Consider the following 18,574-nt stretch of genomic DNA (forward strand, 5'->3'; position numbering starts at 1 on the left):
AAAAAACACTCTGAAAGCACACATCAGCAAATAATACAATGTAGAGGAAGCTAGTGTTCCTATCTGATGTTTGGATTTCATCTTTATAATCCCACTCAGTTGAGATGGCAGATTTACCCCACTGGACTTGGATGTGTAGCAGGATTAGTCCCCCTGCTACAGTTTTTACTGTATTTCAATGTTATCCACTGATTTAAAGAATAGCAAAACATTTTATATAATGAACTCCATCAGACACACAGAGCGGGAGGGAGGGAGAGAGAGATAACGGTCATTTATGGCTATGATAGCCTACTACCTGATTTCTAAAGTAACACTGACACCCGCTGACCAAAATTATACATGAAGCCTACTCTCTTTCGTGTGTGTGTATTTCTATCTGCCTATCTGTGTCTAGACAGGGAGCTCAATTCTGATCCCCCCCCCCACGTGGTCTTTTGACCAATCACAACAGAACTTGTCACATCAGACCTTTTTCAGAGCTGATCTGATTCGTCAAAAAAAATATATATATATATATATATCAGAATTGGGCTGCCTGTCTAAAAGTGTCTCTGTTGTGTGCTTGTTTCTGTCTCTGTATACTGTAGCCAACAATCAGTCATCTCCTCTTCTCGTTTGACTGAATTGGATGTGTTGTTGTCCCAGTTCCTTCAAACACGAACTGCACTGCCCCCTAGCTGTTCATTCACGGAATAATCGAGGTGCGCGCACATAGTAGTCCGTGAACGCGCACCACGCTGTCCGGGAAAAAAAAAGGTGCTGAAATGTCGTCACTTCCGGGAGGCATTCCTAGCCTGGGAAAAAAAGCGGGTCTGGGAGCTCTCTGTACAAACAACACGCCGGAGAGTGATCAGCCATGTCATAAGACAACACTGAAATCAGACTAAATCTGTCATCGGTTCATAAATTCAATCTTTGTCATTTTTTTTCTCCAGGACTGACCGAGACGTATATCGACGAAGCCGTGCATGAACTGGAAAGCACTGACGTTTAGCCGAATAGCTCATTCAAGACAAAAGCTCCAGCAGGTAAGAACCATTACAGCCTCTGTTTTCGGATACATTTGAAAGCACCTAGTTAGCTGGTTTGTTAAGAGAACTGTGTATAGATGCTGATCTGGGTCAACAGTTAGGTAACGTTAGCTGGGTAACTAACTAGTTATCCAGCCCATTTTACCGACCTGTTTCCCAAACCGGACCTTGGTTATTCATTGACTTCAACGACGTTATAGCCTGCGACGAAATTGCATTTCCGAGATGTCATCTGTCTTTGGAAGCTAGCTTATTTCCCTAGACATTTTATAACATGAGCTTTATAGCTAGCTAAAGGATTTGTAGAAAGCGTTATTTTTGCTGGTAATACGCTAGAACCGGCCAGTGTGTATGTCACCGCTGCAAACGTTACCTGTTGAAATTCACCTGCGCCGCACCTGTCTGTCTTACTGGTGCCAGTTTAGACTGAATTAATCAGGCTCAAACACGCAATTAATTGGTGTATATACAGCCTGAGACGAATGGCTGCAAAATCGTGTGAATTATCATCACAAGCCATAATGTTGAATACATTACGTTTAAAATTACTCTACAGGTTGTCTGTGTGGTTTGTCCTTTAGCTGTTCGAATTTTTTGACAAAAGATCCACAGAAAAGTATTGTTTACCCGAGTATTTAGAGAGCCAGTAGGTATGTGGTTTGGTTCAGCACTCAGGTAAAGTTAGTTTGATGTTGGATATTCGGTTCTCTCGTCAATAGCTATTGAACCAAGCATGAATAATTTTTTATTCATTTTCAATATTTAAAAAAAATATTGAAACCCATTAAAAAAAAAAAATAAATACAAAATTCACACTCAATGTGTTGGTTCTCCATTTTTGAAACCCTGATTCAGAATACAATTTTTCATTGTCATGGCATACTTGGTTCAATATATACAGGCGAGAGAACCAAATGTCCAATATAAACAAACTTGACCTTTGTGCTGAACTGAACCGTAGATCCTGAACATAAATATAAACCAGTGATGATGTGACATTGTTGTCAGACATCGATATTTACCTTGCAAAAAAAAAAAACGATACCGATATTTAACATTTTATAGTGGCCTTTAAGCATTCAAGTACAGTTAATTAGTTAACACATGGACGCAGCAGTCTAAGGTAATGCATCTCAGTGCTGGAGGCGTCACTACAGACACCCTGGTTCAAATCCAGGCTGTATCACAGCGGTCTAAGACACTGCATCTCAGTGCTAGAGGCGTCACTACAGACACTCTGGTTCAAATCCAGGCTGTATCACAGCAGTGATATCACATCCAGCCATGTTTAGGTGTACCATAGGGTGGCGTGAGTCCCATAGGGCGGCGCACAATTGGCCCAACGTCGCCCGGGGCAGGCCGTCCATTGTAAATAAGAATTTGTTCTTGCCTAGTTAAATAAAGGTTACACACACCACACTGGCCAAAACTTTATTTTCTTGGCATTTGCGTAGGTCCCCATTGCCAGTAAAACATAATCAAAACATATTTCTTTCACTTAATTGCCCGGCGGTTTCATTGTTCGTTTGTTCAGTCGTTTCATTCTCAACCAGGATCCCTATGGAACGCCATGTGGGTCGTTGCTATGGAACGCCGTGTGGGTCGTTGCTATGGAATGCCGTGTGGGTCGTTGCTATGGAATGCCGTGTGGGTCGTTGCTATGGAATGCCGTGTGGGTCGTTGCTACGGAACGCCGTGTGGGTCGTTGCTACGGAACGCCGTGTGGGTCGTTGCTACGGAACGCCGTGTGGGTCGTTGCTACGGAACGCCGTGTGGGTCGTTGCTACGGAACGCCGTGTGGGTCGTTGCTACGGAACGCCGCGTGGGTCGTTGCTATGGCGTGTCAAAAAAGATACACGTCAAATAACACTTTGACGTGTCAAATTAGCTTGTTGACCAATCAGCCAATCAGGACCTGAATATGACTGCATGTCACATTTTTTCCCGTAGTTATTATGTCACAACGATTCATCGACACGTGCGCTGTGATGCTGGTAAAGTTGTCTCGCGCACCTACAGTGCTGGTCATATAAAAAAGCTAGCTAGCTCATGGATGCAAACAATGTTCTTCCCCAAAAACATAACAAAACCACAATCTGTTTCAGTAGAAATAGTTAGCTAACTATATAGCTAGGTGTCATCTAAAATAGCCCTATTTAATAAGTCTGTTCTCATTTGATTAATGGTGGTTGGACCCATATATGTGAAGTTGACTTTTATCAATATATTCGCCTGTATTTTCCCTCTCAAAGATTAAATGCTAATTAGCTGCTAATGTGGCTATCATAAAGAACTACACATTTCAGGATGACCTGAACGAGACTGCCGAATCGAGGCAAAGGTAAGACTCTCTAGGCTAGGCTACCTTGAAAGAAGGCTAGGCTAGACTACCTTGAAAGAAGGCTAGGCTAGACTACCTTGAAAGAAGGCTAGGCTAGGCTACCTTGAAAGAAGGCTAGGCTACCTTGAAAGAAGGCTAGGCTAGGCTACCTTGAAAGAAGGCTAGGCTAGGCTACCTTGAAAGAAGGCTAGGCTAGGCTACCTTGAAAGAAGGCTAGGCTAGGCTACTTTGAAAGAAGGAAGGCTACTTTGAAAGAAGGCGAGGCTAGGCTACCTTGAAAGAAGGCGAGGCTAGGCTACCTTGAAAGAAGGCGAGGCTAGGCTACCTTGAAAGAAGGCGAGGCTAGGCTACCTTGAAAGAAGGCTAGGCTAGGCTACCTTGAAAGAAGGCTAGGCTAGGCTACCTTGAAAGAAGGCTAGGCTAGGCTACCTTGAAAGAAGGCTAGGCTAGGCTACCTTGAAAGAAGGCTAGGCTACCTTGAAAGAAGGCTAGGCTAGCTTGAAAGAAGGCTAGGCTAGGCTAGCTTGAAAGTAGGCTAGGCTAGCTTGAAAGTAGGCTAGGCTAGCTTGAAAGTAGGCTAGGCTAGCTTGAAAGTAGGCTAGGCTAGCTTGAAAGTAGGCTAGGCTAGCTTGAAAGTAGGCTAGGCTAGCTTGAAAGTAGGCTAGGCTAGCTTGAAAGTAGGCTAGGCTAGCTTGAAAGAAGGCTAGGCTAGGCTACCGTGAAAGACGTCCAGGTTGTAAACAGTTATATGGTGTGTGATGTGAGTTGCGTAACAGACGCTGGCCTTCACTCTCCCGTCATGTGACCATTTCCTCAAACCCTTCCTCAAACCCTTCCTCAAACCCTTCCTCAAACCGTGCCTCGAATCAAGCCTTTTAGACGTGAATGGTAATATATTCGTCAAACATCTCTGGTGTTTTTAGCCTATATTTATGTAATTAAAAGTCTCATTAAAGTTTGGTTACGTTTATCTGGTGCCTCCCTTATGTCAGCATAGGTTTGGACATGTAGTACGTAACCATTGTGCATATGACCGACACTATGACATGTGTAGGATGTAACCATTGTGCATATGACCGACACTATGACATGTGTAGGATGTAACCATTGTGCATATGACCGACACTATGACATGTGTAGGATGTAACCATTGTGCATATGACCGACACTATGACATGTGTAGGATGTAACCATTGTGCATATGACCTACACTATGACATGTGTAGGATGTAACCATTGTGCATATGACCGACACTATGACATGTGTAGGATGTAACCATTGTGCATATGACCGACACTATGACATGTGTAGGATGTAACCATTGTGCATATCACCTACACTATGACATGTGTAACCATTGTGCATATCTCCTACACTATGACATGTGTAGGATGTAACCATTGTGCATATCACCTACACTATGACATGTGTAGGATGTAACCATTGTGCATGTCACCTACACTATGACATGTGTAAGATGTAACCATTGTGCATATCACCTACACTATGACATGTGTAGGATGTAACCATTGTGCATATCATCTACACTATGACATGTGTAACCATTGTGCATATCATCTACACTATGACATGTGTAGGATGTAACCATTGTGCATATCATCTACACTATGACATGTGTAGGATGTAACCATTGTGCATATCATCTACACTATGACATGTGTAAGATGTAACCATTGTGCATATGACCTACACTATGACATGTGTAGGATGTAACCATTGTGCATATCATCTACACTATGACATGTGTAACCATTGTGCATATCATCTACACTATGACATGTGTAGGATGTAACCATTGTGCATATCATCTACACTATGACATGTGTAGGATGTAACCATTGTGCATATCACCTACACTATGTCATGTGTAGGATGTAACCATTGTGCATATCACCTACACTATGACATGCACAATGGTTACATCCACACATGTCATAGTGTAGGTGATATGCACAATGGTTACATCCTACACATATCACCTACACTATGACATGTGTAGGATGTAACCATTGTGCATATCACCTACACTATGACATGTGTAGGATGTAACCATTGTGCATATCACCGACACTATGACATGTGTAGGATGTAACCATTGTGCATATCACCTACACTATGACATGTGTAGGATGTAACCATTGTGCATATCACCTACACTATGACATGTGTAGGATGTAACCATTGTGCATATCATCTACACTATGACATGTGTAACCATTGTGCATATCACCTACACTATGACATGTGTAGGATGTAACCATTGTGCATATGACCTACACTATGACATGTGTAGGATGTAACCATTGTGCATATCACCTACACTATGACATGTGTAGGATGTAACCATTGTGCATGTCACCTACACTATGACATGTGTAGGATGTAACCATTGTGCATATCTCCTACACTATGACATGTGTAACCATTGTGCATATCACCTACACTATGACATGTGTAACCATTGTGCATATCGCCTACACTATGACATGTGTAACCATTGTGCAAATCACCTACACTATGACATGTGTAACCATTGTGCAAATCACCTACACTATGACATGTGTAACCATTGTGCAAATCACCTACACTATGACATGTAGGTGTATTTATCTACATGACAAATGCATCTTAATGTTATTCCATTGTTGGCCTTTCTGATCCAATTCTGATCGGAGTAATTGGTTGAAATTGTGATTTAAAAAATATATATATATATATTTCTGTTACTTATCCATTCAGACAAATTAAACTTCTTCTTGTTGTCCTACAATTTTTTTTATTTTAATTAAACTTGTTCCAGACAAGAGGACAAGCGTTAATGTGTTGCCCTGTACGACTGCTTTATTAACTACAGGTAACTGCCAAAATAAACAAAACACTTAAGTAAATGATACAAAGTACATTGAAAGCAGGTGCTTTCACACAGGTGTAGTTCCCTGACTTAATTAAGCAGTTAAAATCCCATCATGCTTAGGGTTATGTATAAAATAAAAAAATGTCACGTTGCTCATTATTTAATCTACCATGACTAGAAGAAGAGATCTCGGTGTCTTTGAAAGAGTCGGTCACCAGATCTCTGTAGCGGCACCTATGACTGTATTCTGTCAACAATCAACAAAACACCAAATGATGGAATTTGTCTCGGAAGAATGTTGTCACGTCCCACCAATAGAGTTCCAGACTCTTGTAGAATGTATGTCAAGACGCATTGAAGCTGTTGTGGCTCGTGGTGTTCCAACGGCCTATTAAAACACTTTATGTTGGTAGGTACCTGTAGCGACCAATCATTTTGATTTGTTCCATTTTCCCTTGCGAAGCACTACAATGATGCCTAGATGTAGCCTGTAGCTCTAAATCAATGGCCTACAAAATGTTTGTTTTTTTTTTTGTGGGAAGCCGATCTTGTCTCTCTTTAAAATCACAAGTGGTTTTCTTTAAAAGTGGCCAATCAGCAGTTGAAACGATAACAAACAAGCTTCCTCCCTGCACGTTTCTGTAAAAAGCTGAGCGATGGGGCAGAAGAAATGTAAACCGCTCTCAAATTCATAGACGACACGATGGATTCAAGGACTGACCATCCATGACATCAACATTTATAGTTTTAACCGTGTTTTGAGGCTATATATTGTTTTACATTTATTTGGTTTACAAACAATGGAGTAAAACAAGCTTCTATGTGTTGTGTTCTGACGTTGAATGACAGTGGAACTAAGCTCATGAGGTATTTATAAGTTATGTTCTTCAACTCCCAAAATAGATGCAGCAACTGCATATTGCCTCTTTAAAGACCAGCTGATCTGAAGTCAGTTATAGTTAATGATGGGGTTCCCTACTGCTCTATGCTTTAGAGACAAGCTGATCTGAAGTCAGTTATAGTTAATGATGGGGTTCCCACTGCTCTGTGCTTTAGAGACAAGCTGATCTGAAGTCAGTTATAGTTAATGATGGGGTTCCCACTGCTCTATGCTTTAGAGACAAGCTGATCTGAAGTCAGTTATAGTTAATGATGGGGTTCCCTACTGCTCTATGCTTTAGAGACAAGCTGATCTGAAGTCAGTTATAGTTAATGATGGGGTTCCCTACTGCTCTGTGCTTTAGAGACAAGCTGATCTGAAGTCAGTTGTAGTTAATGATGGGTTTCCCTACTGCTCTATGCTTTAAAGACAAGCTGATCTGAAGTCAGTTATAGTTAATGATGGGGTTCCCTACTGCTCTGTGCTTTAGAGACAAGCTGATCTGAAGTCAGTTATAGTTAATGATGGGGTTCCCTACTGTTCTATGCTTTAGAGACAAGCTGATCTGAAGTCAGTTGTAGTTAATGATGGGGTTCCATACAGCTCTGTGCTTTAAAGACGAGCTGATCTGAAATCAGTAACAACTGCAGTTTGCCTCTTAAAAAAAATCATATATATATATTTTTTTTAAAGCTGAAACCGTATAACTATATACACCACCCCTGTCTGTTAAAGAGTAGGACTTGGCAATTCAACCGTTTTTCTGTCCCACCATTGATGGTAATCTCATGCAGAGTGGAATAACACGTGTTTATTATGGAGATTGTCTATCAGCTGCACACCAGTCCTCCTGAGACATGGAGTGTTCTGAGCGGTTGTCATAGTGACGGGGCAGAAACAGCCTTGCTGAAAGGACACAACTAGGCTATCTCCTGTTTAATGTAGAGGGCCACTCTTCTCTCGCTCTCTCTTTTGCTCTCGCTCGCTCGCTTTCTCTCTCGCTCTTTTGCTCGCTCGCACTCGCTCTCTTTCTCTCTCCCTCTCTTTTGCTCTCGCTCGCTCGCTTTCTCTCTCTCGCTCTTTTGCTCGCTCGCACTCGCTCTCTTTCTCTCTCGCTCTCTTTTGCTCTCGCTCGCTCGCTTTCTCTCTCTCGCTCTTTTGCTCGCTCGCACTCGCTCTCTTTCTCTCTCGCTCTCTTTCTCTCTCGCGCTCGCTCGCTCTCTCGCTCTCTTTCTCTCTCGCTCTCTCACTCGGTGTCTCTTTTGTATTGCCTAATTGTTTCTGTTGATTTTTATTCCACAGTAAGTAGGACTTTTTGTCGGGCCGTGTGAAAAGATCAGAAAAGGTTCTGTTGGTTTTAAATGATTAGACATGCAAGTGTTGTCAGGCAGGCCTTTGGGTGCATTCACTACAAACCAAACAGAAGCAAACGTTTTGCAACAGTGTCCTACTAATGAATGCACCCCTGTCCTGGATCAGTGGTTGGCTCATCATCATATCGCCACGTTGCTCTTTTCACCAGCAGCTCCCTGCGTCTGCCTGCCTGTCTGTCTGCCTGCCTGTCTGCCTGTCTGCCTGCCTGCCTGTCTGCCTGCCTGTCTGCCTGCCTGTCTGCCTGCCTGTCTGTCTGCCTGTCTGTCTGTCTGCGTCCCTGTCTGTCTGTATGCCTGCCTGTCTGCGTCTGTCTGTCTGCTACAGTGAATACATCAGTGTTTTTGTATCCTTACATTATAATGCGTAATAACCATTTTTATCTTATTGTCATCCAAATAAAATGACCACACAGGCTGCGACCGACCAACCAACCAACCCACCGACGGCAATGAAGCAATGACTACATTAGAAAACCACTCCTCAATATGTCCACTGGCTAAACTGACTACATTAGAAAACCACTCCTCAATATGTCCACTGGCTAAACTGACTACATTCTGAGAGCTTGGTCTTTTCTTTCTTTGAAAACACCAGTTGAGTCATAAACCAGGCTATGTAATTAGTGTCCGGGCCAGGGGTTGGTTCCCGCCCTAGGCCAACACTGCAAGGAGAGAGCGAGAGTCTCCCTCAACCCTTCCATTTCATATAAAAATACCAAAAAGTTTTTTTTATTTGTTTGTTGTTCCTTTCTATCTTGTAAGCCGCATTTTTCTATCCTTTAAGCGTATCGCGGGGGGCCGTTCTAAAACGAGGCTACTTGCAGACCGGACCGTTAAACCATTTGTTTAAAACTACACCTTGTTCAGTCGTGTAACCTCATTAGCTAATAACTATAGCTTACAACCTGGGGCGCGTTCATCAGGACACAACGTTTTGGAACATTTTTAGATATTAAATGATTCCTTTAATTAACATTTTAGAAATATCCTATCTGCAACATTCAAGAATGTTTTTCAACTGAACGTAACCATGGTAACATTACTGGGTAGCCTAATGAACGGGGGGCCCCTGGTAACATTACCGGGTAGACTGAACGGGGGCCCCTGGTAACATTACCGGGTAGACTACTGAACGGGGAGCCCCTGGTAACATTACCGGTAGCCTACTGAACTGGGGGCCCCTGGTAACATTACCGGGTAGCCTACTGGATGGGGGGGCCCCTGGTAATATTACCGGGTAGCCTACTGAACGGGGGGCCCCTGGTAACATTACTGGGTAGCCTACTGAACTGGGGGCCCCTGGTAACATTACTGGTAGACTAATGAACGGGGGGCCCCTGGTAACATTACCGGTAGCCTACTGAACGGGGAGCCCCTGGTAACATTACCGGGTAGACTACTGAACGGGGAGCCCCTGGTAACATTACCGGGTAGACTACTGAACGGGGAGCCCCTGGTAACATTACCGGGTAGACTACTGAACGGGGGGCCCCTGGTAACATTACCGGGTAGACTACTGAACGGGGGCCCCTGGTAACATTACCGGGTAGACTACTGAACGGGGAGCCCCTGGTAACATTACCGGGTAGACTACTGAACGGGGGGCCCCTGGTAATATTACCGGGTAGCCTACTGAACTGGGGCCCCTGGTAATATTACCGGTGGCCTACTGAACGGGGAGCCCCTGGTAATATTACCGGGTAGACTACTGAACGGGGGGCCCCTGGTAACATTACCGGGTAGCCTACTGAACTGGGGCCCCTGGTAATATTACCGGTGGCCTACTGAACGGGGGGCCCCTGGTAACATTACCGGGTAGACTACTGAACTGGGGGCCCCTGGTAACATTACCGGGTAGCCTACTGAACTGGGGGCCCCTGGTAACATTACCGGGTAGCCTACTGGATTTGGGGGCCCCTGGTAACATTACCGGGTAGCCTACTGAACTGGGGGCCCCTGGTAACATTACCGGGTAGCCTACTGAACGGGGGGCCCCTGGTAACATTACCGGGTAGCCTACTGAACTGGGGGCCCCTGGTAACATTACCGGGTAGCCTACTGAACGGGGGGCCCCTGGTAACATTACTGGGTAGCCTACTGGATGGGGGGGCCCCTGGTAACATTACCGGGTAGCCTACTGAACGGGGGGCCCCTGGTAACATTACTGGGTAGCCTACTGGATGGGGGGGCCCCTGGTAACATTACTGGTAGCCTACTGAACTGGGGGCCCCTGGTAACATTACTGGTAGCCTACTGAACTGGGGGCCCCTGGTAACATTACTGGTAGCCTACTGAACTGGGGGCCCCTGGTAACATTACTGGTAGCCTACTGAACTGGGGGCCCCTGGTAATATTACCGGTAGACTACTGATAACTGGTAACATTACCGGTAATGTCAAGTAAGTTTGGTGTCCTGCCCTACACAGCCAGTAGAGAGATGGACCTCGTGGATGATTTGATCTTTAATTTGCAGGCTGAGCAAGGAGTCGGTATCCTATAATGGTCGACCCTCCAAACACCAATAGCATTTTAACTTGGCAGTATCAGATTTACATATAATGAGCAAACGATCAAAGGCTTCAGTTTTTCCTTCTGATCTTAAGAAGGGTGTAATTTTGTTAGAATGTCAACAGTCAGCCGCAATTTTTTGGGGTTGGGCCAAATCCTTCTTTTTTTATTCTTGCTGTTTTTTAAAATAGGTTTCTGAGTTGTTGTTTTTTCACTCTCAAAATCATTTATTTATATCTTTATTTTTTTTATAATAGAAAACTGATCAAATTCGATGAATGCCAAAACATTAAAGGCTTTCCCCAAACTAACTTCTCAATTTAAGTGTTGACAGCGAAGAAGGCCTACCTGGCAGAATGATATCCCATGTTTTTTATCCATTGAGTTGGCATTTGTTTTGCAAACGCTGCCACCACATGTACAGTGTAAAGCACAGAAACACTGCTAGCCAGCGCTTTTGCTACTGTAGGTGCGCAATTGAGCATTGTTGTGGATTTAGAGCAGCAGGATGATTAGATTATCCCCCCCCCCCCCAAAAGAATGTGATAACCTCCAACGGGAGATTTCACATGACTGGGCCCAGGATGCAGCCATGGGTGGGCCTGGGAGGGCTTAGGCCCACCCACTTGGGAGCCAGGCCCAGCCAATCAGAATGAGTTTTTTTCCCCACAAAAGGGCTTTTATTACAGACAGAAATAGTCCTAATTTCACACATTATTTAATAAAGTATAGAGAACAGTCTAATGGGTGGCAATATTATCACTTGTGCATGATGTATTATAACTTAATAAACCGACTCATTTCAATTTCATAGTCGCGAGCATCGCGTAGCCTAGCCCAGAAGAATAGTGCGCACTCCCTCAAATTGTTTTTGGAAAAAAAATATCCTTTCTATTGTATTCAGCTATGTTCAAATAAATTGTTCTTACTATAAAATAATATATTTAATGTCATGGGAATTCTAAGCAAATCTGGCATACCCAGACCCCTCTTATCTGCTACACTCTGTTTAATATCTATGCATTAGTCACTAACTTGACCGACATGTACATATTACCTCAACTAACCGGTGCCCGCACATTGACTCTGTACCGTAATACCCTGTATATAGCCTCCACATGGACTCTGTACCGTAATACCCTGTATATAGCCTCCACATTGACTCTGTACCGTAATACCCTGTATATAGCCTCCACATTGACTCTGTACCGTAATACCCTGTATATAGCCTCCACATCGACTCTGTACCGTAATACCCGGTATATAACCTCCACATTGACTCTGTACCGTAATACCCTGTATATAGCCTCCACATTGACTCTGTACCGTAATACCCGGTATATAGCCCCTCTTGTTATTTTACTCCTGTCGTTTTAATTATTTGTTACTTTTGACATTTTTTTTCCTTAACAGTTATTTTTCTGTACTTCTTAAAGCTTGTTGTTTAAGGGCTCGTAAGTAAACATTTCAATGAAAGGTCTACACCTGTTGTTTTCGGCCCAGGTGCAGCCCACAGCCACTTGGCATAGGCAGATCAGGACAACCCAAGAGCTATTCTGTTCTTCTGAAATAGACTACATTTTCTTCATGTCATGTTTCTTTAGACCTGTCTAAAAAATAAATAATGGATTTATTGTGAAGGTGTAGGTTATATTACATGGATTTATTAGTCTTTTTTTAATATGTAGATGTTCCAAAGTTCAGCATCGGTGGATTGAAGACGACGTGTGGAAGCCAGGAGAGGTTAATTGTCTTTGTGTTAATTGTCTGTGTTAATTTGTGTCTTTATGTTAATTAGCGGCTTTATGTTAATTTGCGTCTTTATGTTAATTAACGGTCAATTACTGTGAGACCGGCAGTCATTTTGAATTGTCAAATCACCGGCTGACAAAATGTCACGACCTGATAAACCTTCAGTTAGTCCTCTAACCTCCTCACCCTTACTAACCTGAGAGAGCGCGGGCGCATACACACACACACTCCTCTCCATCGTGGTCTACATACCACCTAATCTCAGCAGCGTTCAGTAATAGAGAATTAATTAGTGTTAGCTGAGTTATGTGTATGTTAGTTCTCAGTAGGCTAATTAAATGTGGTGAGTTGTGTGTGTGTTCTGAGTGGTGTGTGTTCTGAGTGGTGTGTGTGTGTGTGTGTGTGTGTGTGTGTTCTGAGTGGTGTGTGTGTGTTCTGAGTAGTGTGTGTGTGTGTTCTGAGTGGTGTGTGTGTGTGTGTGTGTGTGTGTGTTCTGAGTGTGTGTGTGTGTGTGTGTGTGTGTGTGTGTTCTGAGTGGTGAAATGTTAAATGTTATGTTAAATGTGTGTGTGTGTTCTGAGTGGTGTGTGTGTGTGTGTGTGTGTTCTGAGTGGTGTGTGTGTGTGTGTGTGTGTTCTGAGTGGTGTGTGTGTGTGTTCTGAGTGGTGTGTGTGTGTGTGTTCTGAGTGGTGTGTGTGTGTGTGTGTTCTGAGTGGTGTGTGTGTGTTCTGAGTGGTGTGTGTGTGTGTGTTCTGAGTGGTGTGTGTGTGTGTGTGTGTGTGTGTGTGTGTTCTGAGTGGTTGTGTGTATGGGTCAGGGTTTCTGTTAGGAAAATGTGGCACCGGACAAAGTGACCGGGAAGATTTAAATTTTGGATTTGCCAGACACATTAGGGTGTGTGTGACCCGTTAGGGGTCGTCCACCTACGCTGTTCAGAATGGCACGTCACGTTAGAGACGATGCTAATTCATCTGAACTTTCAACTCCCGTAATAAAACACATTTTTAACACTTCATTTACAAACATTTACCAAACTGTTATGATGTGGGGAGAAAAGGGAAATGAACACCCTAATGTCAGCGTATGTGACAGAGATGGGGGGGGGGGGGGGGGTGGACGGCGACACACGACTCTTTTTAGAAACGGGTGAATCTAAAGATGCAACGACTAGGAAAAGTTGCTAATATGACTTTTCCATTTTGTCTTCTGGACAACGGAAGAAGGAAGTTGATCTGAAAAACCAATAGAACAGGAGAAAGAGGAAGGAAGTTTTTCGTGAGCGGTGGCCCAAGGCTTAGTTGATTTATTGAGTTTTGGCTGTCCAGTGGAACAACAACATCTAAAATATGTGAAGACGATGTGTCTGGAGTATCATTTTTAAAATGTTGAACGAAGGGGAGGAGTCACGTCTCTCTCCACAATGCGTGGGCTCAGACAATGCTTCCACATTCATTGTTTCATGTGAATTGTTTAACTTTTTTTAATCGGTTCCCCATGTACATATGTCACCAGTAGTAAATGTGCCGTTAATCTCCGTCATTCGTTTACATACATTTTGTACTACTAATTAGTCCTACAGTCATTTACTAGATCTCATTCTCGAAGTTGGAACGTTGTTTGTAGAGTTCACAACCTAATACACTTGTGAGGGAAAAAAAAAAAAAGCTTGGGTATATTTCATAACCATAATTGATGAGTTGTCCATATTATTATTTGTTCATCCCCATTGTCTTTTTGTTTGTAGTGCTCCGTGTGAGAAACAAGCAGGGGGGGGGGTCTGGTTTCTGTCTTGGAGAGAGAGGGAGGGAGGGAGAGAGGGAGGGAGGGAGAGAGGGAGGGATGGAGGGAGGGAGACTCACTCGCCTACCTGGCCTGCTGCACACACATGCAGGAACCTGCCCGTTTTGATATCTGATTGTAAAAAGCTAAACTTCTGTCATTTTCTTTCTTCACCTCACACAGTAAGTCAACAAAGTTTAAAAAAAATATATATATATTTTTTTTACATCCATTGTGAATGATAGCCTAATAAGTTCCTCAGTAGGTCTATTTTGAAAAAAAATCTTTCCAACAATCTCCCCCTCGATAATCACCAAGCCTCGATGTGAAAAGACCAAAAATATAATCTGATGATCCCATATATCCAGTGGAAAGCGTCATAAAATACTATTCCACTTTGCAAAACTTTAAAAACAAAACTCAGCTGTCTGTGCCAAGCTCACTGGAGCAGGAAACTAAACGTCTGGAAACAAGCTGGTCTTCATGGATCCACTTGATTGATTTGATACAATATCGCACTTCACCAGTGAAGAAGCTCAAGTCAAAAAATAGACAACTAGAGAGAGAGGCAGACGGGCGGAGCAGAGAGACGAACGTTATTTGAAAAGAACCAGAATTCATCTGAATAACAATAATTAATAGCTTAATACCAGAATTCATCTTAATAACAATAATTAATAACAACTTAATACCAGAATTCATCAGGATATTTTCCAGTTAATTTATTTGTCTGCTTTTTATGTTAATTAGTTGACAATATTATTGTTATTATTATTATTATTATTAATGTATTAAGTTATAAACAAGTTATTGGCCAACGGCTGCATCTCTGAGTTCTCATTTAGACAATAATAATAATAATATTTCAGATTTTTATGATTACCACTTTGACAATGATTTGAGAAACTTAAAATAATTAATTATTATTGAAATGAAACTGTTCATAGACAAATGCCCATATAGAAAGTCACAACTGATACAAAGAGTGGTAGGAATGTTAGGATAACTTGTAATGTTATGCTTCCCCGATCTGGAAACTAGAGCACGGCCTACATCTTTCATAATGCCTCCATAATATGAAGTTTAAAATAAACATTTCAGGTTTGAAAACGATGAAATATGGTTTCTGAAAATGCAGCCTCCAGCTCACATTGTAAAGACATGCTGATAGCCTGACTACCTGTCTCTCCTGACTACCTGTCTCTCCTGACAACCTGTCTCTCCTGACTACCGTTGTTTTTCTCCCAGTCAATTTGGTCGGCAACAATTTGATGCATCAGCTTCAACTGTTTTTTTTTAGAGCCAATAGCTGGCGATTACCAGCTAATAGAAACCCTGGCGTGTGTGTGTGTGTGTGTGTGTGTGTGTGTGTGTGTGTGTGTGTGTGTGTGTGTGTGCAGCGTTAATAGACCCTTTTTAATGTATCCCAATAGAGCTGAATGAGTGGTTGGCCACTTGAACAGCCGGTGTCATTGTCAGTACACTGGCCTTTATTATATATACATACCCACCATGACAACGCTTCGTTTCATGTGCTGAGAGTGGGACGTTCTCTTGGGGAAAACGCATGTCTATTGAAACACATCCTCTCATCTCGGGCCTTTTACAGCATTATAATCAGCCTGTGGTTGTTGTGTTCTAGATTGGACTAATTCCATGTGTTTTCTCTGTCTCTGTTCTGTCTCTCTGTCTCTGTTCTCTCTCTGTTCTGTCTCTCTGTCTCTGTTCTCTCTCTGTTCTGTCTCTCTGTCTCTGTTCTCTCTCTGTTCTGTCTCTCTGTCTCTGTTCTCTCTCTGTTCTGTCTCTCTGTCTCTGTTCTCTCTCTGTTCTCTCTCTGTTCTCTCTCTGTTCTCTCTCTGTTCTCTCTCTGTTCTCTCTCTGTTCTCTCTCTGTTCTCTCTCTGTTCTCTCTCTGTCTCTCTCTGTTCTCTCTCTGTCTCTCTGTCTCTCTCTCTCTCTCTCTCTCTCTGTTCTCTCTCTGTCTCTCTCTCTCTCTGTTCTCTCTCTGTTCTCTCTCTGTTCTCTCTCTGTTCTCTCTCTGTTCTCTCTCTGTTCTGTCTCTCTCTCTCTATTCTCTCTCTGTTCTCTCTCTGTCCTCTCTCTGTTCTGTCTCTCTCTCTCTATTCTCTCTCTGTTCTCTCTCTCTTCTCTCTCTGTTCTCTCTCTCTGTTCTCTCTCTCTTCTCTCTCTCTGTTCTCTCTCTGTTCTCTCTCTGTTCTCTCTCTGTTCACTCTGTTCTCTCTCTCTTCTCTCTCTCTGTTCTCTCTCTGTTCTCTCTCTGTTCTCTCTCTGTTCTCTCTCTGTTCTCTCTCTGTTCACTCTGTTCTCTCTCTCTTCTCTCTCTCTGTTCTCTCTCTGTTCTCTCTCTGTTCTCTCTCTGTTCTGTCTCTCTCTCTCTCTTCTCTCTCTCCTCTCTCTCTGTTCACTCTGTTCTCTCTCTGTTCTCTCTCTGTTCTCTCTCTGTTCTCTCTCTGTTCTCTCTCTGTTCTCTCTCTGTTCTCTCTCTCTCTTCTCTCTCTCTGTTCTCTCTCTCTGTTCTCTCTCTCTGTTCTCTCTCTGTTCTCTCTCTGTTCTCTCTCTGTTCTCTCTCGCTGTTCTCTCTCTCTGTTCTCTCTCTCTGTTCTCTCTCTCTGTTCTCTCTCTGTTCTCTCTCTGTTCTCTCTCTCGCTGTTCTCTCTCGCTGTTCTCTCTCTGTTCTCTCTCTGTTCTCTCTCTGTCCTCTCTCTGTTCTGTCTCTCTCTCTATTCTCTCTCTGTTCTCTCTCTCTTCTCTCTCTGTTCTCTCTCTCTGTTCTCTCTCTGTTCTCTCTCTCTGTTCTCTCTCTGTTCTCTCTCTGTTCTCTCTCTGTTCTCTCTCTGTTCACTCTGTTCTCTCTCTCTTCTCTCTCTCTGTTCTCTCTCTGTTCTCTCTCTGTTCTCTCTCTGTTCTCTCTCTGTTCTCTCTCTGTTCACTCTGTTCTCTCTCTCTGTTCTCTCTCTGTTCTCTCTCTGTTCTCTCTCTGTTCTCTCTCTGTTCTCTCTCTGTTCTCTCTCTCTCTCTCTTCTCTCTCTCCTCTCTCTCTGTTCACTCTGTTCTCTCTCTGTTCTCTCTCTGTTCTCTCTCTGTTCTCTCTCTGTTCTCTCTCTGTTCTCTCTCTCTCTTCTCTCTCTCTTCTCTCTCTCTCTTCTCTCTCTCTGTTCTCTCTCTCTGTTCTCTCTCTCTGTTCTCTCTCTCTGTTCTCTCTCTGTTCTCTCTCTGTTCTCTCTCTCGCTGTTCTCTCTCGCTGTTCTCTCTCTGTTCTCTCTCTGTTCACTCTCTCTCTCTCTCCTTCTCTCTGTTCTCTCTCTCTGTTCTCTCTCTCTGTTCTCTCTCTCTGTTCTCTCTCTTTCTCTCTGTTCTCTCTCTTTCTCTCTCTTTCTCTCTTTCTCTCTCTTTCTCTCTGTTCTCTCTCTGTTCTCTCTCTGTTCTCTCTCTGTTCTCTCTCTGTTCTCTCTCTGTTCACTCTGTTCTCTCTCTCTTGTCTCTCTCTGTTCTCTCTCTGTTCTCTCTCTGTTCTCTCTCTGTTCTCTCTCTGTTCTGTCTCTCTCTCTCTCTTCTCTCTCTTCTCTCTCTCTGTTCACTCTGTTCTCTCTCTGTTCTCTCTCTGTTCTCTCTCTGTTCTCTCTCTGTTCTCTCTCTGTTCTCTCTCTGTTCTCTCTCTCTCTTCTCTCTCTCTTCTCTCTCTCTCTTCTCTCTCTCTTCTCTCTCTCTCTTCTCTCTCTCTGTTCTCTCTCTCTGTTCTCTCTCTCTGTTCTCTCTCTCTGTTCTCTCTCTGTTCTCTCTCTGTTCTCTCTCTCGCTGTTCTCTCTCGCTGTTCTCTCTCTGTTCACTCTCTCTCTCTCTCCTTCTCTCTGTTCTCTCTCTCTGTTCTCTCTCTCTGTTCTCTCTTTCTCTCTGTTCTCTCTCTTTCTCTCTCTTTCTCTCTTTCTCTCTCTTTCTCTCTGTTCTCTCTCTGTTCTCTCTCTGTTCTCTCTCTGTTCTGTCTCTCTCTCTCTCTTCTCTCTCTTCTCTCTC

At 43.2% G+C, this 18,574-nt stretch overlaps 1 protein-coding gene across 3 annotated transcripts in view; it reads left to right on the plus strand.

The window, feature by feature from the left end:
* Window positions 1-775: 775 nt before the first annotated feature.
* LOC135544014 (arfaptin-2-like) overlaps window positions 776-18,574 on the plus strand; it is a 52,744-nt gene continuing 34,945 nt past the window's right edge. For all 3 annotated transcript variants that reach the window (XM_064971350.1, XM_064971353.1, XM_064971351.1), the window contains exon 1: window positions 776-1,031. The gene's annotated coding sequence lies outside the window, so the exon portion shown is untranslated. The remainder of the gene's footprint in view (window positions 1,032-18,574) is intronic.

The sequence above is a fragment of the Oncorhynchus masou genome, chromosome 8, assembly GCF_036934945.1.
Source record: "Oncorhynchus masou masou isolate Uvic2021 chromosome 8, UVic_Omas_1.1, whole genome shotgun sequence".
In the NCBI taxonomy this organism is placed as follows: Eukaryota; Metazoa; Chordata; class Actinopteri; order Salmoniformes; family Salmonidae; genus Oncorhynchus; species Oncorhynchus masou.